Consider the following 22,288-nt stretch of genomic DNA (forward strand, 5'->3'; position numbering starts at 1 on the left):
CTTCCTCCCTCCCTCCCCCTCTCTCCCCCTCTCTCCCCCCTCCCTCTCCCTCTCTCTCTCCCTTCCCCTCTCCCTCTCTCCCCCCCTCCCTCTCCCTCTCTCTCCCTTCCCCTCTCCCTCTCTCTCCCCCTCCCCCCTCCACTCCCTCCCTCTCTCCCCCTCTGTCTCTCTTTTCCCCTCCCTCCCCCCCTCTCCCTCTTTCTCACCCCCTCTCCCCTCTTTCTCTCTCTCCCCCTCTCTCCCTGCTCTGTTTTTCTCTTTTTCTCTCTCCCTTTCTTTCTCTCTTTTTTTCTCTCATTCTTTCTCACTGTCTGTCTCTGTCTCTCTCCCTCTCCCCCTCTTTCTTTCTTTCTCTCTCCCTTCTTTCTCCCCCCTCTCTTCCCCTTTCTCTCTCTCCCCCTCTTTCTATTTTTTCTCTCTTTCTCTCTCCCCCTTTTCTCTCTCTCCCTCTTTCTCTCTATTTTTCTCATTCTCTCTGTCTCTGTCTCTCTTTCTCTCTCCCTCCTGTCCCCTCTCTCCTCTCACATTTTTTCCTCTCTTGCTCTCTCTCACTCAGTCTCCCCTCAATCTTCTCTTCTTTCTCAGCCCACCTATATGCTCTACTTGCTCCATGAGATTTGTTCTGTATTCCAACCTGGAACCCACAGTACTGGGGGAATGAGTCACAGCCCCACCCTGGGGAACAGGCACATGGTTTCATAGACCATGCCAAGGACTCCTATAATATTTGCCATCTAGCCTTGTACTACATCATATAATGCACAAACTCATGTAAGTCTCACAATGCATTGATAAGGGTCCCCTTTTATGTACATTAACCCCACCTTTATGTTCTGTAGACCCAACTGTGGGACTGGAGATGGTGAACTTCCCTGGATGTGGCAACCCAGAAATCTTACCTAGACCTCAGCATTTTCTGGACTCCCTACTTCCTATCAGAGATCGGCTTCTTTCTATTTCCAACCTCAGTCACCATTTCTGTCTCCCAGCTAGGGGCTGAAAACAGTTGAAGCCTTCCTTCCCTGCCCTGTGCCCACCAACTGACCCGTTCTATCAACCAAACAACAACATGTATTGAGTGTCTAGTTTGTGCCCAGCACTGTGGTACAGGAGGAGGTGAGAGGCAATTAAAAGTGTGAGGCACCTTTATTGCCCTCAGGTAACTTATCTTCTACATGAGGAGACAAGGCCAAGACTTGAAAGGATGGTACAGAATATTATAAAATTAAGTGTGGAGTTGAGTGATACTGACTTTTGGAGCTGTTGGGATTTTAAAGAGGGAGATCGGTGAGAATTGCGGAAGTCTGGGAAAGCTTCATGGGGGAAGCAGAATTTGAAGTGGGCCTTGAAGGAGATTGGGGGTTGGGAGGGAGGCAAGCCTGGTACACAGCAGTCAAGAGTGAGCATAATGTGCTGGAGACAGTGAACTGCCATACAGATTAACACTCTGAGTGTAGGCTGGATCGGACAGTTTGTGAAAATAAGGTTGGGTAAGTAGTGATGCCCATGGTGGTAGTGGGCAGAGATAAGTCCGTGTGACCCCAGCAGAATCTTCTGTGCTTAAATATCACCCCCGCTTGCATCTTTTGCTAGGTTCTGTCTCCTTGAGGATCACTGCCCCCTTCTTGGCTTCACAGCAAGTTGAGGGAGGTTGCTTTTGGGGGAATAGATTAAGGAGGCCTCTAGTCAAAGTTCTTCTTCGATCCCGGCATAGTTTAGGACATGGTTAGTGTTTCTCCTCTTCCCCACCTTCCATCCTTTCCAGCTCAGCCTGTGAAGGAAGGAGGAGGGGGAAGGGATGAGAAGAGGAGGAGAGGGAGGAGAAAAGCCCCCTACTCCACCCCCCCCCCATCTCTTCCCAGCCAGCTGCCATCCACCTTGGGCGCCTTACCGAGTCAGACCACTGGGAGGCTTGGGGGAGCCGGCCTGGGCGAGAAGGCGAGCGAGATGGTGGAGCTCTTATTTTGACAGGGGCCTCTCCGGGCTCTGGTATGAAGGCAGAAGGAGGCAGCCAGAGCCCCGATGCTTATTCAGGCTGGGGAGAGGAGCGGAGCGGAGAGGAGAGGGACCGGGAAAGAAGGAGGAGAAGGAGAAGGGGTGGAGGACGAGGAGGAGGAGGAAGAGGAGGAAGAAGCGGTGGTGGAGGAGGAAGAGGAGGAGGCGGAGAGAGGCAGAGGAGGGAGCCGGACATGCCCAGGACCCGGTCCCGCTGGACCCCCGCCGGACGCCCGGACGCCAGGGTCCCCCCGCTGGCCCAGCGCTGGAGAGCCGCGACCGGGACTTTGGGCGTTTGACCGACACTGCGCGTCCAGAAGCCCAGGCGCCCCAGCCCTCCGGGAGCGCAGCCGTCCCCTCGGATCGCAGAAGAAAGTGAAAGGACGAGCCGAGCCCGGGCGCGGAGACTCCCCAGCAGCCCACGTCTGCCCCAGCCCAGGCCCCTCCCGGCGCCCCGTGCCCACGACCATGCCCCGGGGCTCGGAGGCGAGAAGCCAGGCTCGGTGCGCCCCCCGGAGCCTCGCCTCGGGGCCCGGCCAGTGCTGAGATCCAAGCGCCCAGGAGCGAAAAAGGACCAACACCCACCCCCCATTCCTGCTGGTGTACACCACCGTACCCCGGATCCAAAAACGAGAGAAAAACCCACCGCCCCAAGACCCGACCATGGACTGCACCGTCGGCCTGGCGTGAAGATTTCCCTCGACCCCAGGATCCAGGTAAGCGAGGCGCCGGCGAGCGGGGTCACTAGTTTGAACGGGCTCCAGAGAGAGAGAGAGAGACGGGGGCAACATGATTGTTGTCGTGCACCCTAGTGGTTGCCCTCCGGTCTATTATGGGGCATCTGTGTCCTCCAACCCCAAATGGAGCTACTATGCTACCGCCCTCCTTGGGCCCCCACCAGGCCAGTTGGCAGGTTGGTGGTCTGGCGTGGGGGGAGTTTGGGAAGGGGTGGGGGGGGAGCTGCAACCTTAACACAGAGAACAAGGCCGGCCTGGGGCCAGCCCGAGGGCTGGCTAACCCTGCCCTGGGGGCTTCTGGGAGATGTAGTCTTTTTCTCACCCCCCCACCCCCCAGCATACATATACTTCGCTGTACCCCGGTCTCTATACTCCATACCCCTATATCTGATGACTAGAGAATCTCTTTGAGAAAATGGATTTGACTTGTGCACAGCTTGGGTCCTCCCTCCACCCCTGGGCCCTGCCCAACATCTGCAACCTGTGGTGTCCATAGAGGCATGTAACCTCTATTTGTTCACCACTCATAATTTGCACTCTTGTCCCACCTGGCAGAAGTGTGAGACACTTGTGCAGGTTGGTGCTATGAGGTTCCTATTGCCTTATTCCTGCCTGCCCCACTATCACAAGGGATGTACTCACTGCCCTCCCCTTGGGTTCCCTGGGACACTGGGAATTGAATGATGGGTTGGATAGGCTTGGGACACAGGACACCCTTGGTCATGGTGCCTGGTGTTGAGCATTCTTGAGAGGTGTTGCCTATCCTGGGACACTTGGAATGGTCAATTCTTAGGGAAATTTCTCCTTTTCCTTTCCATCCAGTCTTGGGAAGTAGAAGGAGGAGGCATATTCCAGGCAGCAGGCTCTCTCCTTGGGAGTATGGAAGGTGTCTGTCTCTGTCTATCCAGCTTCCTTCCTTTGGGGTCTCTCTGATGCACCCTCCATCCCCCTGCTTCTGTCTTGTCAGTCTAAGGCTGGTTTTGAGGTAGAGGATTTCAGATTGGTAGGGAAAGATATTGGAGGGTGGGAGGAATTTGTGGCATAGACCTGGTGCCCTCAGAAGGGAGTTCTGAGGTATTTCTAGTCCTCTTACTTTTGCCTTCTCTCTGTCTTTGGGCTTCTTTACTTAGAAAAACTCTCATTTACTTTTGTCATAGACAGTTTGTTCAGTTATCCCTGCCAGATGGAGGTCAGAGATCCCTGGGGTGGCTGAGCCAGGGTTCCCTTTGGTTTCCCTCTGACTCAACCAGAGTCAGGAGACCCCTAGGAAGTGGCCTCCGTTTTCCTGGACAGAGCTGTCTCTCATGTTGCTGATCAGTGCCCCCTAACCACACAACCAGCATTTCTGAGGGTAATGCTGGTGCTCAGGACTCAATGACCCTTACCACCTGGTGTCTAGGGGAAGGGATGCTCTAGGCTCTTTGCCCTGGTACTAGGGGTAAGGTGGTAGGATGCTTTCTGTGTGGTAGGACTGAATGAACTTGCTGCCATGTAGTTGGCATAGTGGTGTTGATAAGGATATGAGTAGGTAGGCAGGGGAAAGGTGGGGAAGGGATAGAGTGCCTTGGCTCCCAGGAAGGAGGTATTCATTCTCATATGGGGTCCTACCCCCTGGCCTCAGGTGTTCTGGTTGATGAAAGTGGGCAGCCTGGCCATCCCTGCTTGAGCTGGCCTCCACTACTTGAATGTGAGATTGCTCTTGGTTTGGGGGTGGGAGTGGAGGTGGGGGAGGGCAGTTCTGGGGAAGTAGTAGAGGAGGGATAGGGATGCTCAGGGGTCTAAAGGGACTCCTCGACTTGGGGGTTGTAAGATGATGCCACAGCTGCTTTCTGGTGATCCTGGGACGAGGCACAGGCATCTGATAATGGTGGAAGAAGGGTGGGGGATAGGGTCCAGACATCTAGGGTTTGTGATCCTGATGAAGGAATCTGGTGATAACAAGGAAACCTAGGGTCAGAAGTATGGTGACTAAGAAGAGGTCCAGGACCTTGCTGTGGCTATTCCTTGGTTTTAGTTCCCATTGGCTCCTGGGCCCTGACACCCATAGGGACTCCAGGGCTAAGGAGAGCTGGATTGGAGTTGTAGTGTGGTCCGGATGGGGAATGGGGGTTCCCCTTCTCCTGAAGCTTTAAAGCCTATGTCAGAACTGGGCATTATGCCCCTGGGCCTGGGCCTGGAGGGTGGTGGTGATGGCAGGAGCAAAGGCCAGGACGCCTGGCACCTGCTTTAGATTAAAGGAGACGCCACGTAAAGGGGGCTGCCTGCCAGCAGGCGGAGTGGCTGGGATGGAGGGAGCTGCATGGAGTCTGTGAGAGGGAGGGAGGGAAGGAGGGAGGGAGGAGGAAGAAGGGGCAAGGCCAGGGTTTGGGGAGACTGCATAATCCATAGGCCCAGGGGCTCATGTTGGATGAAGTGGGGTGGGGTGGTTCACGGACTGAAGAAACCATAACCTCTTACTTCCCAGCTGGCCCTGGGGAGAACGGAAGGGAAGCTAGGAAATCCCAGATATTAGAGGGCATGGTTCCACTGAGGGGAGGTGGGGAAGTTCAGAATAGGTGGAGGGAGAGGCATGGGGCACTGGCAGAGGGAGAGGGAGGGGAACTATGAAAAAGGTACTACGGTCTTTAGAGGGATCAGTAGAGCCTGGGACATACTGAGCACTTCCCTCTTGCTCCTACGTGGGAAAGAACCTTTTCTATAGTCCCAACCTCCTGTCCCTGCTCATCCTGGGGCCATCAAAGCAGCGTAGGATGGGGGACGGTTTGCTGTCTGGCAAGGTTTTGTGTGTGTGTGTGTGTGTGTGTGTGTGGTGGAGGGGCATATCTACTTTTGCCAACCCAAGTACCTCTGCTAGTACCAGCTGTGATGTGTATACTCTAGGTAGTAGGAGGCAGGGCACCAAAGGTGACTCAGAAGTCACTCTCCTCCTCCTCTCTCTGCCCCAAGCCCAGTACCTTGGCCTGGCTGTTGACCCCATGGGGGTGGGGGTGGGGGTAGAAGTGGGGGATGGCACCGTGGGAAAGCGGGAAGCCGTGGGAGCTGGGCTGGTACGGGCCGGGCGCCCCAGGCAGGGGAGCCTCCGCCAGGCTCTGCTCTCCTCGGGGTGGGGCTGGGTTGTTTCTGAGACTGGCTCAACCTGTTGAACACTTGCCTTCTCTGGCCCTGGCACCTATCCCCCCCCAACAGATACACCCCCATCCCTCTATCCCCCATCTCTGATTGATGGCTGCTCATTTCCAGATCATAGAGGGCTGCTTCTTGGTTATGAGAAAAGTTACTTCAGAGCCCATGGGTGGAGGTGGGGATGAGGCAAAAAAGAAGTGGGTCTGTCTTTGATCCAATAGGAGTTCACTTTGTTGAGCCCAGTTCTTTGGCTTGGCACCCTCCCTGCTGTCCCTTGGAGTTGGGCCGTTTTAGAAGCCTGGGGACCAAGGGAAGGAGCTACGGGGTTGTGGAGTAAGGGGTAAGGTGATGGAGATGAGGGTTCCTGAAATGCTGAGCTGTCTGACTGGCCGCCCTGGAGCTACTGGGTGCCAGGCCCTGCCTGGAGTAACAGCCTGGAATTTCCTTTGCCGAGTGCCCGTAGCTCCACCCCCAGCCTGGCCTGACTGACCTCCCCTCCCTTCCTCAGGCTGCCTTTCCTTGGAGGTTGGAGGGAGGGTGGGGGGAAGTTGGGACAGACTGGAGCTGGGGAGGGGGTGGGGAGAAAGAGGAGGCTCAGACTGTGGGAGGGGAACCTTTCCAAGGCCTGAGCAGCAGCTGCCCAAGATAGTCATATCCCCAAGAGGAGGGGAGGCCTGGGTCCTGGGTTCCTCAGACAGCTCCTCCTTTCACATGCTGGTGAAGCCTCTTTCCCTTCAATCATGTCCTCTGCATGGGAGAGAATAGACCAGGATTCTCCCCCTACTGGGTCCAAGATTCCTGTGCAATCTGGGGTCATTCAGGGAGGGCCACAAAAGGGGTGGTGACAGAAAGATGGCAGTATGGGGGGCATACTTAGATGCCTACAAAATAAGAGGGAAACCTGAAATGCTTGGCAGCAACCAGCAGGACAAGAGCAGAGGGACAGCATGTTTTATTCCCTTCTGTTCCTTTCCTCCTTCCTCTGAGTTGTGGCTCTTAGGGGCCCAACCTCCCCCCACTCTCACTTTTCCTGTCTCCAGGCCTCTTTGCTCCTTTTGATTTTTCCTCTCCCTGCCTGGCCCCTCCCTGCCTGGCACCTTGCCTACTGCCCCACCTACCCCAGGCTCAGCCTTTAACCTTGGCTCTCCAGGGCACCCCCTCTCCTAATGCCACCCCCTCAGTCCATTCTCCTTCCAAGCTGCCTGGTGATGGGGATGGGCTTAGACTAGTCTCTCTCTGCTCTTCACTATGCCCCATGCTTTCCATCCTTCCCTCCCCAGCCCCCTTCCCTAGCTGGGAATAGCCCTGAATCCAAGATTTCGAAACCAGGATTGTTTTGAAATCTGTGAGTACTTCTCCTCCCCCCCCACCCCAATCTCCCACCCCACCCCCCCAGTGGGGCTGCAGGAGTATTGTCCTCCAATCTGACTTCACCACTGTGGATTGCAAGGTTGTGTGTGTGTGTGTGTGTGTGTGTGTGTGTGTGTGTGAGAGAGAGAGAGAGAGAAAGAGAGAGAAACATGAGCATGAGCATGTGGCTGCTTGTATACAACTTCTGAGTGTGAATGTATGTATCAGTATGAGTGTTTCTTTGGTATGCTTGTGTAACTGAGAGACTGTCTTTGTGTATTATTTGTGAGTGCATATGGGGGAGGGGACAGGGGCAGTGTAGTTCTTGGTTGTATGTGTCTCTGGGGGGATGCCTGTCTCTGTATGTTGGGGGTTACTGTGAGTTCATGTCCCTAGTGTGTATATCTCTTTTGAGGTGGGAACTACTTTGTATGTATACATAGGGGTGTGTGTGTGTGTGTGTGTGTGTGTGTGTGTGTGTGTGTGTGTGTTCTCTCGAGCTCGCCTAGTGTGTGCATGTGTTGAGGCACTTGTCTGGTATATATGTGCTGAGGTAGGTGAGTGCATTTCTTAGAGGGGAGAGTATGTGTGTGGATTATGTCTGGGGTGTGTGTGGTGGGGGAGGTTGGTAGCTATTTTGTCACATGTCTCCCTGGCACTCTCTGGACACGGAGTCCTTTTGTTTTTTGGAAGGAAAGGTTCCCAGAACAGGGCTGAGGTGCCTGTTCATGCTGCGGTCCCTAGCGGGGAGTGGTGAAATTTGGGGATGAACTGTTCCCAAGCCCCGGATTCTTGGTCATAATAGAGCCTATTCCTTGGGGAGTGCCCTCCCTCTTGTGGCTTCTCAAGCCCCATAGTTCTGGTCTCTATCACCCTCTCTTGGGGCCCTCCCTAGCCCATCCTGTGATTTATAGATGTCAATCTGTGGAGCACCCTTCCAACAGCTCCAGAGCCGTGGTCACATCTCCTGAGGGAGAGGGATGAGGGAAAAGGCAAGGGGCAATTAGAGAACTACTAGGTTGCCTGCTGGTTCTGGAATTGGATACCTTTACTAAATTCTGGACAACTTTAGAACGGGGGACTATACCAGCCTCAGATCCATAAACCGATGGCAAAATCAGGGCCTAAAGAGAAGCAGTGACTTGGCCAAGGTCATAGAGCAAAGCCGAACAAAGTGCTAGGCACTCTGATTCCCAGACTGCATAGCAAGAGGGTATCCTGAAATATTGAGAGGGACATACCTTTTTTGTGTGTCATGGACCCATCAGGTGGTCTGGTGTCACTTATGGACACCTCGAGGAGAATAGTGTTTTTAAATAATTGAAGAAAATGCTAAGTTTCACTCGGATATAATTTTTTCCTCATCCAAGTTCACAGTCTCCTTCCCCCACCCCCCTCATTAAGAAACGCCTTAGGGCTAGCTAGCAGGGGGGAAGGAGGGGGCAGTCTCCCAATGAAAGATTTCCCGGATTTCTAGTGTCTTTCAGCCCTGGGGAGGGGAAGTCCTTCTTCCAGTTTAATCTCATTCCTTCTTGTTACAGTTAGAAAGTAATGCTGGAGTATGCTGAGAAAAATGGGGAGGATTGAGGGTGGGTGGGAGCTTCTCTGATAAGGACTATGTGGTGATAACTCAGATAGGTGGGGGAAGGATTGGGGCTTAGATACCAGGAATCTTGCTCCGTTCTGTAGCTGATTTTCCCCTCTGACCTCTGGACAAATCTTGTGGCCTCGTTCATCCAAAGAGTAGGGATGGGAGGACAGTTGGGAGGGCAAGACTACACTAAAGATGTTTTAGAGTTGAGGGAAAACTGTCCCCACCACCCTCTGAGCTCAGAGCTTTCCATCTCCTGTGACTTAGGAGGAGAATGGGGGAGGAAGGGGGAAATGGGGTAACCTCAAAGGAGGGTCTCTTTTTCAGCCTCTAGTTCTGAGACACTCATATATATCACCCTCATAAACCTTCAGGAGCTGATCCCAGAAAAGTCACTACAGTGGTATTGGGGTTGGCATTCTGACAAGTGGTGCCAAATTAAGATATAGAGAATCCCTTTTTGCCAAGCCTTCTGTCCCTTGTCTTCCTACCTGGCATGGAAAAATAGGCTTGCCAAGGGTCTTCATTCCTACTCCTCTTCCCTGTCCCCTTCCCCACCCCCTTTCTAGAGTCCACTGGGAGCAGTGTGTCCTTGAAAGGGTTAAGTCTGGTTGGCTGGGACCCTGGTTCTCTTCCCACCCCCCCACCCCCCACCCCCAGGATTGGTGCCGGGAGGGGTGGTTAGCAGCTTGCTCTAGTTGGCGTCTCTCCCAGAATGCTTCGGAAAAGAACTCCCCTTTGACCCCCAGTACAAACTGAGCCCAGCCGCCAGAGGGGAGGAGGGAGGACTGCCTGCCCAGCCGCCTGCTCTGGGCTTCACCCAGATCCCTCCCATCTCAATCCTGATCCTACGCCATGTTTTCCCTCCCCATGGCCACTGAAGCACTGTTAGGGCAACATTCCATCCCTGCCAATGTGCATCCCAGGGGGCTTTGAGGAGCATCTCTTTGGTCAGGCATCTGCCCATTCTCTGCCTGAGGTCCTTAAGGGAAACTATTGGGACCTGGGATTCTTGGGTCCCTTCCTTACTCCTCTTCAAGGGTCCATACCCTATCCCCTCCCCTCTGTTTTCTATCCTTGGGCAGGGCGTGAGATAGCCACCCCTGGAGGGTCCCCTGGCTGGAACTCCTGGTTGCTTCCCCTAGAGATCACAGTGTCTTGATATCTACCAATCCAGCCTTCTCCTCCTCCTCCCCTTGCCCCCCACCCCCAACCAATTTTCTTGGATTGGGTCAGACCGTAAGAGGCCTCCCTCATCTCAGTCTCTCAGTAGAGAACGGCACTAAGGCTTATTTTCATTGCCTCCTTCCCTGCTTCCAGGATGGGGGTGGGGGGAACAGGGGGGAAGAGTGGTGTGGCAAGGAGGCCGACTCAGGCCTGGCCCCCAGCCAATCCACAGAGGCCCTGGGGGGGAAGGGGGTTCTGTGCAGCTCAGAGACTTCCTGGAGCTGTAGGGTGTGTGGGGGTGGGGTGGGGAAGTTGGGGGGATGCAGAAGGGGAGAGCAGGATGAAAATGGAGTGTTTAGAAGAGGGCAGGGAACCCAGGAACCCTCTAGTGTCTGACACTGGGGGCTGGGGGTGGTGGAGGGGCAGCAGCAGTAAATCCCAGATTCCAAGGAAAGTGTTTAGGTTTCCCTTCTTTCCTAGGGGGAGACCACAGGGGGCATGTCAGGGTGTGGCCGGGTGCTCTGCCCCACCCCAGAATCCACACCCTCTAGCCCCAGCCCCTGACATAGATTCCAGAGTTGGAGAGTCTGTGTAAATGTGTCTCTGTCTTTGAGTCTCTGTGGTTGGTAGTCTTTCCCTTTCTCCGAGTGTCGAGTGTCTGTTCTCCTTGGGTGTCCAAATCTCTGCCTCCTTTCCTCACTCTCCCTCAACTTCATGGCAGCCGGTGGAAGGCCCCAGCTTTGGCTCTGAGCAGCTCAGACTGAGGTCCAGGAGACAGCTGGAAAGGGGTCACCGAGGGAAGAGGGGGCAGGGTCAAAGAAGCATAGATACCACACTGCCCTCACAGCTCCCTGCCCATACCTGTTCCTTTTTCTACTTGCAAGGTGGGAGGTGGGAGAGAGCTACAATCCCATCTCATGTGGGGGCAAAAGTGTCACCTCCCTGGTTACCCCAATCCTCCCTCCACCCCTCATTCTCCTGGCCCAGGCCCAAGCTGGCTGAATCAAAGCCTGGATGGCAACCAGCCATGATAACGTGGTTTCTGCCCCTGCCCCCGCCCCACCCCCCTTTACTTTCCCTCTCCCTCCCTCTCCCCTTCTTCCTTACTTAGCAACAGCTCCCTGAATTCACAACAAACACTCCTGTGGGCTCCTGGTCTGACTAGGAAAAGCTGGAGGGAGCTTTGGAGGGGGAGGGGGAAAGGAGCAGGAAGGCAAATGCATCCCCCAAGCTGTCCCCAAGAGTGAGGTTGTGACCCCCCTCGCCTTGGCTGGTCAGAAGATGACTGCCTGGAAGAGAAGGGGCAGCGGGCGAGGGAGCGAGGGACCTGGGCTGCGGGAGAGCCCAGGAAGCGAGGTGTGGGTTGGGACAGGTGGACTGGAAGGATGGACGAACAGTTGGTATTGGGCAATACGCAGGGCAAGCCCCTGGGAAGGGGCAGGGTAGGGGCTGGAATGCTTCTCTTAGCTAGCCCTGGCCTGACCCTTGACCCACCCCCACCCCCAGTGGGTGGGGTAGGGGGACGGGGGAGGAACACCTTGCTCCTCTCTCACCCTGTTGGTCTCCTTTCCCAGTGAAAGCCTATTTGGTGTTGCCTGAGTAACCTCTTTCTCCTTCCTCCCTGCTCTACCCCCACACCTGAGGCCGAGGTGAAGGAGGCTGAATGTGTGGGTAGAAGGGGATGGGGGTGGTGGTAAGAGCTGGAGGAGAAGAGGCAGAGAGGGACTTTGCCCTCAGAGCACTGTCCTCCCTGGCCTCTGCGTTGGGGGTGGGGAGAGCAATGAAGGAAGGAATGGGGACAGCCTGCCTTGTTTCGATTTCTTTCCTGGTCTCATTTGCTCCCATGAGGCCGACCTGTCTTCTTTTTTTTACTTTTATCTTTCTTCTCTCCCACCCCATTATTATGGCTGCTGGACATTTATGCTGATTTGACATGTTGGCTCTGTGGGCCAGTCATCCCAGCAGGGAAAGAGTTAATAGGTGGGAGGGGGGTGGCGAGGGAAGGGAAGACTTGAATATAGATTTCTAGGAAACTCAAGTTTTTGGATGCTTATACCTTCCACTTCTACATCAACACACACATACACACACATACTCTCTCTCTCTCTCTCTCTGTCTCTCTCTCTCTCTCTCTCTCTCTCTCTCTCTCTCTCTCTCTCTCTCTCTCCCTCCCTCCCTCTCTCCCTCTCTCTCCTTCACACCTCAGTTTTCCTACCAGTTTGGTTGGTGACATCTTTATTGTCAAATGCCCAGAGTGGCCAGCATCCCAAAAGGCCTGAAATCTTGTCCCGTAACATCCCTTCCTTCTGCAGAGTAGCACTCTTCAGGGTTACTTTAGATAACATTTTTGAAATACTTTTCTGAAGTTCCTAGTTCCTCATAGGAGCAGATGTCAGAGCCAGAAGGGACCTCAGAGGCCATGTGGTTCAACACCCCCCACACTCCAACATTTTTGACCAGTGAGGGTAATTAAGTTGACTAAAGTAAGGAAGAACTGGGATTTGAACTCAGGGCCTGCTTCTTGAGTTAGGACTCTACTGTACTCTTTTCTATATTGACTTTCCTTAGGCTTGAACCAAAAATCGTGGATGTATGGTTTGACAAAAGACATTCTTTTTTAAAAGATCTCTTTACATTACTCAGATTCAGAACTATCCCAGAAAATCTAAAGTACACGGCCCCCATTTCCTACCTGTTGCTACATCCTGCCCTTCTCCACTTCTCCCAAGATGGTCCTGGGAAGCATGGTCTATATAGTTACACATGACCTTAAACCTGAGACAGGCAACCTGGGGAAGTGCAAAGCATGGTGGCTTGAGAGTGGGAAGTCTCAGGTTGAATATAGAAATGGTGTTTAGCAGTTGTCTGACCACAGACGTCATTCTACCTCTCTGATCCTCGGTTTCCTCATTTGTAAAGTAGATGCTACTTTAGAGGGTTGTTGTGGGGAAGAGGGCTTGTAAACCTTAAAGAATTATAGAAATGGGGGTTATTATTAGACCTGGCTCTGCCACCAGCTGTGTGACCTTGGGCGAGTCAGCTTACTTTTCTGAGTGAAATTTTGTCATTTCTAAAGTGAGTAGGTTGGATAGATGATCTGTAAAATCCCTTCTAGCCTTTCCTGGAAGGGTGGGAGGTAGGGTGGAGGGAGTGATGGTACCAGTTAGGAACTGTCAGGGCACTGTCCCTTTCCAGGAACCGGGACCACACACATTCTAGGGCATTGATTGACAACTCCCCCAGCCTCTCGGCCTAGACGCTGCTCTGTAGCAACACTGAATGAGGGATTTGGGGTCACCTCCCACTTCTCCTAATTTCCTTGGGGAGGCCCAAGATGATCACGACTGGGTGCCAGCCATTGGTAGGGAAATTCTGGAGGATGTCCACACAGTCACCAGCACTTCACGGCCAGGGGTGAAGTTTAGGGCAATGGGGTATGGGTTCAAGTGAGTGAATGAAAGTTGGGACTCTGGGGTAGGAAGAAAACTGAGCAAACCTAGGCATAGCTCCCCGAATTCCAAATGGTATTGGAGGTAGAAGGAGAGTGAAGAGAGGGGTCTCTGGCAAGGGCTGGATGGGGATGGGAAGTCCACAAAATAGATTGTAGTGGAAAGAGCCCTGAAATTTGTGTGCCCACACCTCAGTGTGGCCTGGAGTAGATTGCTTAGTAGGTGCTTAATAAATGTTTATTGATTGTTTGATTAATCTCTGTTCTGTAAGATGAAGATAAGAGTGATAATCATACCTGCACCACCAGCCTCATAAGGATATTGTGAGGATTGAATGAAATAATGCTCCCTCAGCTAAGTGTAAAGTGCTTTGGAAATTGTAAAGTATGGGGAAAGAGCCTGATTTGGAGTGAGAAGACTTGGGTTCAAGCCCTGCTGTTTGCCTCTTATGTAGCCTTGGGCAAGTCATTCCTCCAACCCTTCTGAACTCACTTTTCTTCATCCATAAAATGGAAGTGTTGAACTGCGTTGTGTCTATGGCTTCTTCCAGTTCCAAATCCTAGGATTCTGTTCTCTGTGGGTTTCTGGATTCCTCTAGGGTTGCGTTCTTTGGGGCAAGGGCCTAGGAGGGTGGGTCAATCCAGGTGAGCTGAACTAGGTTGAGACAGGTGGTCTGGTCTTGGAGCTCTGAGCCCCTCCCCCATCCCTAGGACTTGGTGTCCCTATTTCAGGATTAAGCTGATTAGGATGTGGCGGAAACGCCTGGGATGCCAGGACACCTGGGTCTGCTGTCCAAGACTAGGCCCTGCCATTGCCCTCTCTGGCCAGATGCCATGAGAATGGCATAGAGACCCCTGACTCAGCCTAGAAGGCTGAGAGGGCAGGCGATTTACCTGATCATGTGCCTCCCCTAACCCTAAGGCACTATGGGGTGAGAGTGAGAATGGACACAGAGATCTGGCTTGGTGCCAGGGTCTTGGCTTGCCTCCTACCGACCGCTGCTCCCTACTGGGCTGGTCATGCCCATCTGCGCCTGTCTCCCAAGGCTTTCTCACCGGGCAGGCTAGGGCTATTTTTGGTAGCCTGCTGGGGCACTGGGGCTGGTTTCAGATGTTCCAATGTTAGCGGGAGAAAATGGGAACAGATGGCTAGAAGGTTCATATCATCATCGGCCCTGGAGCAGTTTATTTATAGGACCTCATTAACCCTTGGGGGGCTGGCTGGAGCCACCCTGAAATAGGGTTCCCTGGTTAGGGGAGGCCAGGTCCTTCCCCCAGATGCCCTGTCCCAGCTCTCTGCTTCCACCTTTCCTACCAAAACTCCCTCAGGCCACATCTCTTCTCCAAGACTGAGTAGTGAAACCTGGGGGAAGTAGAGGGTGGAGCCCCTCACCCACCCAGGCACTTCTATCCTCCGAATGGCCACCTTACTCCAAGGGGCAGAGGAAGCATGAAAAGAGCTGCAGAGAACAATTTCTCGCCACCCAGAACTTTAAGAAACAGCATTGAAGATGGGAGAGGACCTGTCACAGGAGATTAAGGAGACCCAGGGTAGTAGTAATTGGCCATGATAATAACTAAAGGAGGATAGGCAGTCATAACACAAAGTGGAGGGTGGGAACCTTTAAGAAAGGATGTGTTGGACCTCTCCTTTACCTTTATCCTGCAACCGATAGAGATTCAGTGGAATCAGCAAACTGTCCCTGGACTTCCAGAGACCCGAGTTCCAATCCTGCTAGGTAGCTGTGTGACCCCGGGCAAGTTACTGAACTTCTCAGTCTTGTTTCTCCACTGTCAGATGGGACCCTCACCTGCAGTATCTCACAGGGTGGTTGTGAGACAGTGATTTACTTTAACCTTAAAATGCTACATGAATGTGATTGGCTGTGTTTGTCTCCCCATCCTCATTCATATATTTACGGGCAGCTGGGTGGCACAGTGGATAGAGTGCATCCAGCCTCAGACATTTACTAACTGTGTGACCTGGGGCAAGTCACCTAACCTCTGTCTGCCTCAGTTTCCTCATATCTAAAATGAGGATAGTAGCCTCCTACATCCCAGGGTGGTTGTAAAGATTAGATGAGATAATAATTGTAAAGCGCTTAGCATAGTGCCTGGTACATAGTAAATGCTACATAAATATTGGCTATCATCATCATCACCACCACTACCACCATTGTCATCATCATGTGAGCCATGCCTTTCCATACATTTCCCAGGTACCTCATTACTGCCTGGGTAGTGGAACCGGGTAGGTTCTACACATTTTAGCACCTTGATGAGAGCCTGAGTATAATGTCAGGAAAGGTGTTAGGCCCTAGTGGGGGCCTACCTGCCAATGTGTCAGACCCCCACTCTGTTTGAGTACCAGGTATCCTGAATCCTATTGCTTGGAAGTAAGCTGTAAAGAAAATCGACTTCAGATGCTGCTGGCAGGGTCAGCCCCGATACTGGGTAGATGGGAGAGAGGGGCTAGCCCAGAAAAGTACCTGTTACTGGTGACTGGGTTAAAGGCATAGGATCATAGCTCTCAACATGGAAGGGCCTTAATAGCTATCTATTCCAACCCCCACATTACCTAGATGAGGGACCTTAAGTCCAGAAAATGTAAGTGATTTGTCCAAGGTAGCAAGAGACGAGACGGAATTTGAAGTTAGGTTCTCTGACCCCCAAATCCTTGCATTTTTTCACTGTCTCCATCATGATAGGATGCCTACATTCTAGAGCTTTTGTGAGTCATTCGATGTTATATTTGGGGGCTAGTAAAATCCTTTTGGAAATCCCAACCTCTTTCTCAAGTATACTAGGGGAAAGAAAGAGGGATGTCCATGATTAAGTCTAAAGACTATGGGGGAATTCCTGGAGGCCAAGAGCCACTGATAACAGCAGTGTATGTATAGAAGGAGAGGTACAGAAGGGCTTTGCACTCAGTTTGAGGAGCTGGCCAGTAAAGATGGCATGTAAGTAGAAGTAAGAGAAGGTCTTCTGGCTCATGTAGTTCTCCCTATGATTTGTTTCCCCTCCTGGGAATTTAGAAGGGCAGGGAACATGAGGTTGCTGAACTGGGCAGAGTTGGAGGAGAGATGGACTTTAGGGTCAGTGGACTTTGAATACCAAACTTCAGTTTTCCAGGATGTGCCATTGCTGGGTTTTCTATCCTCCTTATAGAAGAGACCCAGGTCTCCACCCTGCTCAGCTCTCCCTGTACCAGCCCATATGCTTCTCACCTTCAACAAGGGGTCATGGCAGTCTGGATGCCAAAGTGTGTGAGGACATGCAGGCCCCTGTGGGAACCCTAGATGCCCTGGGTCTGGGATGTGGTAGGAGAGGTAGACCATTAGTGCTGGCAGGGCATGCTACCCTGCTGGGGGGCTTCCCCATCTTGGGCAGTACCTGGGGAAAGAGCGGGTGTTGGGTGAGATTCTGGCCTGTGGCGGGCAGCCTGTGCCAGCGGTCTACCCAAACTCCTCTCCTCCCACAATGGCTCCATTGTTCCAAGCAGGCAAGCAGCTTGAAGGAGGCTCCTTGGCGATCCCCCCCATCCCAAAACCAGGGCAAGCTTAACCCTTTAGGGGCTAGGAACTGGGAAGGAGAGCCAAAGGGAGCTGCCTCTACTCTTCCCTCCACTTCCTTTTCTAGGAATCTGAGTTGATGTTGCTACCTGGCCCTACATCATCTCTGCATTCAGACTGGAGGAGGCTACTTGGCCTTCCTCATTTGTCCTGTGACCAGCAGGGCTGGGGTGACCGGGTCATGCCTTCTCGCCTGTCTCCCCATTCCACGGGGCATTGCCTTCTGCTGTAGAATAGGGAGCTCCTGGGGGCAGCTCTCCCCTCCCCACCCTACCACTATCTTGGCAAAGGTGCCAAGGGCAGGAAGTGCCAGTGGGGCATTCGGGTGGGGGCCAGATATATTTGGGTGGTTGGGGCATTCATTCCAGCTACCACTGCTTGCCCTACTGGATCTTGAGCTCCCTTCCTTCCTGTGTAACCAGAGCTGGGTTGGGCCTAGCTCAGGATTTCGGTGGATTTAAAGGGACCGTACATTTCTGCTAGCCCCTTTCCCCACCCTTAGGCTGGAGGAAATCCTCCTCCCTCCTCCCCATCTCCCCCATTCGGCCCCCCACTCCCCACTCACTCGAAGGTGGTGGGAAGGCTAGAGCCTAGGCACATAGTCAACTAGCTTAGACATCACTGGGGAGGAACAGGAAGGAGCTTCTGGGCTCCCATGGTCTCCCTTAGCCCAGCCAGCCCCTCCCCCCACCCCTAGGCCCCCTGTCTCAGGTTGGGTTACCAGTCTCCTCCAGCTCCCCGTCCCAGAGCCTTTGGGCGGGTGGGGTGGGCGGGGGTGGGCTGTGGTTTCCTGTGTTGGTTGTTTGTGCCTGGCCCCAAGTGCCCGCTGTACCCGGCTCCCCCTGGGTTTCCTGCCTTGTCTTGTTTCCTTGTCTCGTCCCAGTCCCCTTCCCCACCCCCACCCTTTCCCTTACCAAGCCCCATGGGAAAGAGCTAGCAGGGATTTGGACAGCGGCTTTTGAGGGTCCTTGAGAAAACGAGGAAGCTGTAGACTGTATGACTCTCATATTGGGGAATCCCTGATGGCAGGGGGTATCCCTGGGCCCCCAAGTTTCTGGCTCTACCAAATCTGGCTGGAAGGCACTACAGCAGCCTAGCCGGTGGGGGCGGGGAGGTGACTTCAAGGCAATCCCAAGTTCATGCCGGGCCTTCTGAATGGTTGATGGGTATTGGTGGCTGGGGCAGCTGGGGAACTTCCCTTGGCCACTTCTTCCCCAACCTCCTGGCTAAAAGTACCCCGACCAGGGAGGAATTTCCATTTCCCAGCTGGGACCCCCATAACAGCTTTGCTTTGCCCCTCATGGTCAAGAACCCTGGGCCTTCCCATGGAAACAGTCCTCATTTGCATGGCTTTCTTTAGGTGTAAGAAGGGAGTGCTGCCGGGAAGTGGGAGAAGGGGAAGGCCCCCAGAGCCTGGAAGTCCCCAGGCAGAGGTTCCTGGGTCCCAGAACAGCAAGCCAGGCTCCCCAGCGGAGTTTCCTGCTGTGCTAATTGTCCTTTGACCTCCCCACCCCCTGTCTGAGTCATCACCTGCTCAGGAAGAGGAAGTGACCTCCGGCTTTGGGGCTTTCATGGGACTGCTTACCAGCCCAAGGGACGAAGCAAAGACCCAGGAGTCCTGGCTGTCTTGGGGGTCTGTGGACCTGGCAGCCACTGTTTGCTAGGGCAGTGCCTCACTTTAGTCCGTTTTTGGTGGCTGCTCTCCCTCCCCATCAGGGTGACCTCTCCTCGATGACTAGTGACTAGTTCTATCCTGTGGGGGTCACCTGGGTGCTATGTCTTAGGACCCGATTTCCTCTCTCTAATTTTAACCTGAACTTTTAATCTGAGGACCTCAGACCTGTGATTGGATTTCAGGGATTCTGTAAACTTAGATGGAAAATAAATTACATCTTAATTTTCACTAACTTTTGCTTCCTTCGTAACTGAATGTATTTTATTTTGTGAATTTGAAAAACATTCTGAGAAGGGGTCCATGGATTTCACCTGACTACCAAAGGGCCTTTTCATGCTGTGACCCAAAAATGGTTAAAAATTTCTGCTCTAATTTATTTGGTTCATTCTTGAACAGGCCCTGGGAAGGGGGCTGAATGTAATAAATAATGATAATAATAATAGCCAGCAATTATATAATGCTTCAAGTTTGGCAAATGCCTTTTGATCCTGTGAGAAAGGGGCTATCATTATCCCCATCTTACAGATGATGAAACTGAGGCTGAGAGGAGTTGAGTGACTTGCCCAGAGTCACACAGCTAGAGTGGCATTCATATTCATTTCTCCCTGACTCCAAGAACAGGCCTCTGTTCACCATTACATTGAGCTGCCTAGAACACTTGGCTTGATCCCTGCAACTCATATCTGTCCTTAGAAAAAAAGGTGGGTAGTCAGTGAAGGTGGGGGAAGGGCACAATAGCTATATCCAAGGGTCATCTTGCCACCTAATAGGGCAAACAGGCAGAGTAATTTTCATGGGATCACAAAACCAGAGCTGCAAGAGACTTTAGCCACTAATTCAACTCAATATACACTTATTAAGCGCCTACTACGTACCAGGCACTGTGCTAAGCTCTGGGGATACAAAACAAAAAGAGACAAAAGACAGTCCTTACCTTCAAGGGAGACAACATGCAAACACACACACACACACACACACACACACAGACACACACACACACACACACACACACACACACAGTTATATAAAGGATAAATAGAAAATCCTGAACTGAGGGAAGGCACTAAAATTAAGAGGGGTTGGGGAAGGCTTCCTGTAGAAGGTGAGGTTTTAGTTGGGACTTGAAGGAAGCCTGGGAGGTCAGTAGTTGGGATGGAGGAGGGAGAGCATTCCAGGCATGGGGGACAGCCAGACAGAATGCCTGGAGTTATTTATTATCTTATTAGATAATAGATTCTAGTTTAACTTTCCTCACCTCTTAAATGAGAAAGCTGTGGACCAGAGAAAGAAGTTAGGTGACTTGGCCAGATTTTGAACTCAGGTCTTTGGACTTCAGATTCACTGATGTTTCCATTGCATTGCACTTTGACTAACAGGCTGTGAGGAGGATCCAGATAGCGGGCTAGCTATAGCACTTTGGGAAGAGATCTCCCCACTCAGGGAAAGGTAGATAAGCTCACTCTGTCTTTCTTGTTGTCTTTCTCTCCACTCCTCTGCCTTGTTCCTCTTTCCCTCTGCGCAGGTGACTCACACCTGCACCCAGTTTACGTACACACGTTGGCTCCCTTCCCCACTGCTGAGGCAATGCTTCTCTTCCTAGAACATCTGATCCCTTCTCCTTTCCCCCCCACCTATGGAAGAGGCTTCTCACCTCTTAGGCACTGGAGTTGAAGTCTTCCCACTTAACTGGGCTCAGAACTTGACCCATGGTGGTTGTGCTAGAGTTCCTCATCGCCTCATCCCTCACCCTATGTGTTAGGGTTGGGGTGGGTGGACCCTAGGAGCCCGAAGGGGAGGGGATGGGCTCCTGGAGAGGGCAAAGAAGGGAAGGGGAGGGGAGACAGAAAAGGTCTGACTCATCTGCTCTTGAATCAACTTGCCTGATGACCGGGTGGAGGTGAGGAGGAGGAGGAGGAGGATAGAGCTTGGGAAGAGGGGGCTGGGGCTACACCTTTGGGCTTTGTCTGGAAGAGGGCTCAGGAAGGGTTCGGAGAACACACTCAGCTTCTCAGCTCCTCTGTGTATTTTTTATTTTTTGGTTGGTTGGGTATTAGCTGAGGGGAACAAGTTAAATAGCCCTGTAGCTCAGTTTTCTCATCCCTTTGTCTTGGAGGTCCTAGTCACTGGGGCACTGAATGGCATTCTTATGCAGAGGGTGTGGTGGTTAGCCAGGTACTAGTGTGGGGAAATGGATGTGCCTAGTGCAGATAGCATGCATTCCAGCTATTAATGTTATTTCCTTCTCAACTGCTTTCCCTATTTCTGAGGTCTGAAGTGAGGGGGGGGGGTAGTAGTGAAGAGAATCTGGGGGGGGCAGTCTTTTGTGACACACTAGAGGGAGAACAGAAAAAAGTAAACACAGGGTGCTCTTTCTTGAAGACATCCTCAAGGAAGGCAGTGTGGTGCTGGGTTAGGAGTCCAGAGACCTGGTTTCCTGGGAAAGTTTTGCATCTAACTTGGGGTATGGTCATTCTCCTAATCTGGGCTACAGTTTCGTCTTCTGAAAATAAGGGGACTGGTGTTCTCTAAGGTTCTCAATGTGAGAACTGGAAGTGATACCATAGATTTGGTATCTGTGATTTGGATAATGGATAGTTTCAGATGAACTGCCGGTCGCACCTTTGAACCTAGCACAGCACCTGGCACATAGCAGCTACTTAATAAATAAATATTGTTTGACTTTTTTGAAGCTAGGATCTCCCTTCAAGGCTCAAGGCACCTGATTCTGAACTCTGGAAAGAGATTCCCCTAGAAAGTAGTTGAGCATGTTTTGAGGGTGTCTGTCTTGGGGGCGCAGCCACATTACATTGGTGTGCTTTTTCCAAATGGGAGAAAGTAGTGGAGACCTATGGTTTGGACTCAGCTTATTGAGGGAAGGGAGGGTCTTCCTCTGTCTCCACCCACTAACCTGCTTGAAGGCCATTGAGAAGTGTATGCCTAAGTGGTCTCCTCAGAGTATCAGAGGAGAGATGAGAAATGACACAGATGATGTGAGAGGAAGCCTCTGGACTCGAGTGTCTGTCTGTTACCATATTTTTGTGACTGTGTGTATCTTCATGTGCTTGGGTTGAAGCTCCCCCTCTATTTCTCTATATGCATTCATCTGTGCCCCTAAACCATTGGCTCTTCTGTCCACCGGTGGACTTCTATCCTCATAGATTAGTTTCCCTGGTCGTTTGTGTTGGCGGAGCCCTGTCAGTCCCTGAGCTGGCTTTGTTTCTGTTCCCATGTGTGCCCTTGTGTTTGTCTGGATCTGGTAGTCTCTTGATGCCATGTGTGGGTCTGTCTTTGGAATATCTCTGTCTGTGTGTCTCTCAGCATCAGTATGTGTCTCTGTGTCTATGTGTGTATGCACACGTGCCTGCGGCCTGAGAAATTATACTGCAGTCATGCCAGTCTCTCTATACAGCCAGAGCTCAGCTCTTGGTTCTAGCTGCTGGATGAGGGGGGGCTGAGGGGGGGGAGGGGAGGGGAGGCTCCTGCATTCTTGTGGTTGGGGAGGAATCTGAGCCAACATTACTGGTCTCCAGAGGAGCCCAGCTGCAGCCCCAGGGCCCCGCCAGGCCAAGACTCTCTCTGCCGGCACAGGCCTGCTGGGGATGGGCTAGGACCGGGACCAGGCCTTGGGCT

At 52.5% G+C, this 22,288-nt stretch overlaps 1 protein-coding gene and 1 long non-coding RNA gene across 2 annotated transcripts in view; one reads left to right on the plus strand and one right to left on the minus strand.

Annotated features, from left to right (window-relative positions):
• Positions 1-1,131: 1,131 nt before the first annotated feature.
• LOC118839857 lies at positions 1,132-2,058 on the minus strand. The gene is made up of 2 exons (XR_005009643.1): positions 1,892-2,058; positions 1,132-1,771 (listed from the first exon to the last, which is right to left on the minus strand). It is a non-coding gene; the product is annotated as an uncharacterized LOC118839857 (long non-coding RNA).
• A 130-nt stretch (positions 2,059-2,188) lies between these two features.
• The window catches only part of BCL9L (BCL9 like), a 32,328-nt gene continuing 12,228 nt past the window's right edge, over positions 2,189-22,288 (plus strand). The window contains exon 1 of the mRNA XM_036747081.1: positions 2,189-2,711. The gene's annotated coding sequence lies outside the window, so the exon portion shown is untranslated. The remainder of the gene's footprint in view (positions 2,712-22,288) is intronic.

This window comes from Trichosurus vulpecula, chromosome 2 (assembly GCF_011100635.1).
Source record: "Trichosurus vulpecula isolate mTriVul1 chromosome 2, mTriVul1.pri, whole genome shotgun sequence".
NCBI lineage: Eukaryota > Metazoa > Chordata > Mammalia > Diprotodontia > Phalangeridae > Trichosurus > Trichosurus vulpecula.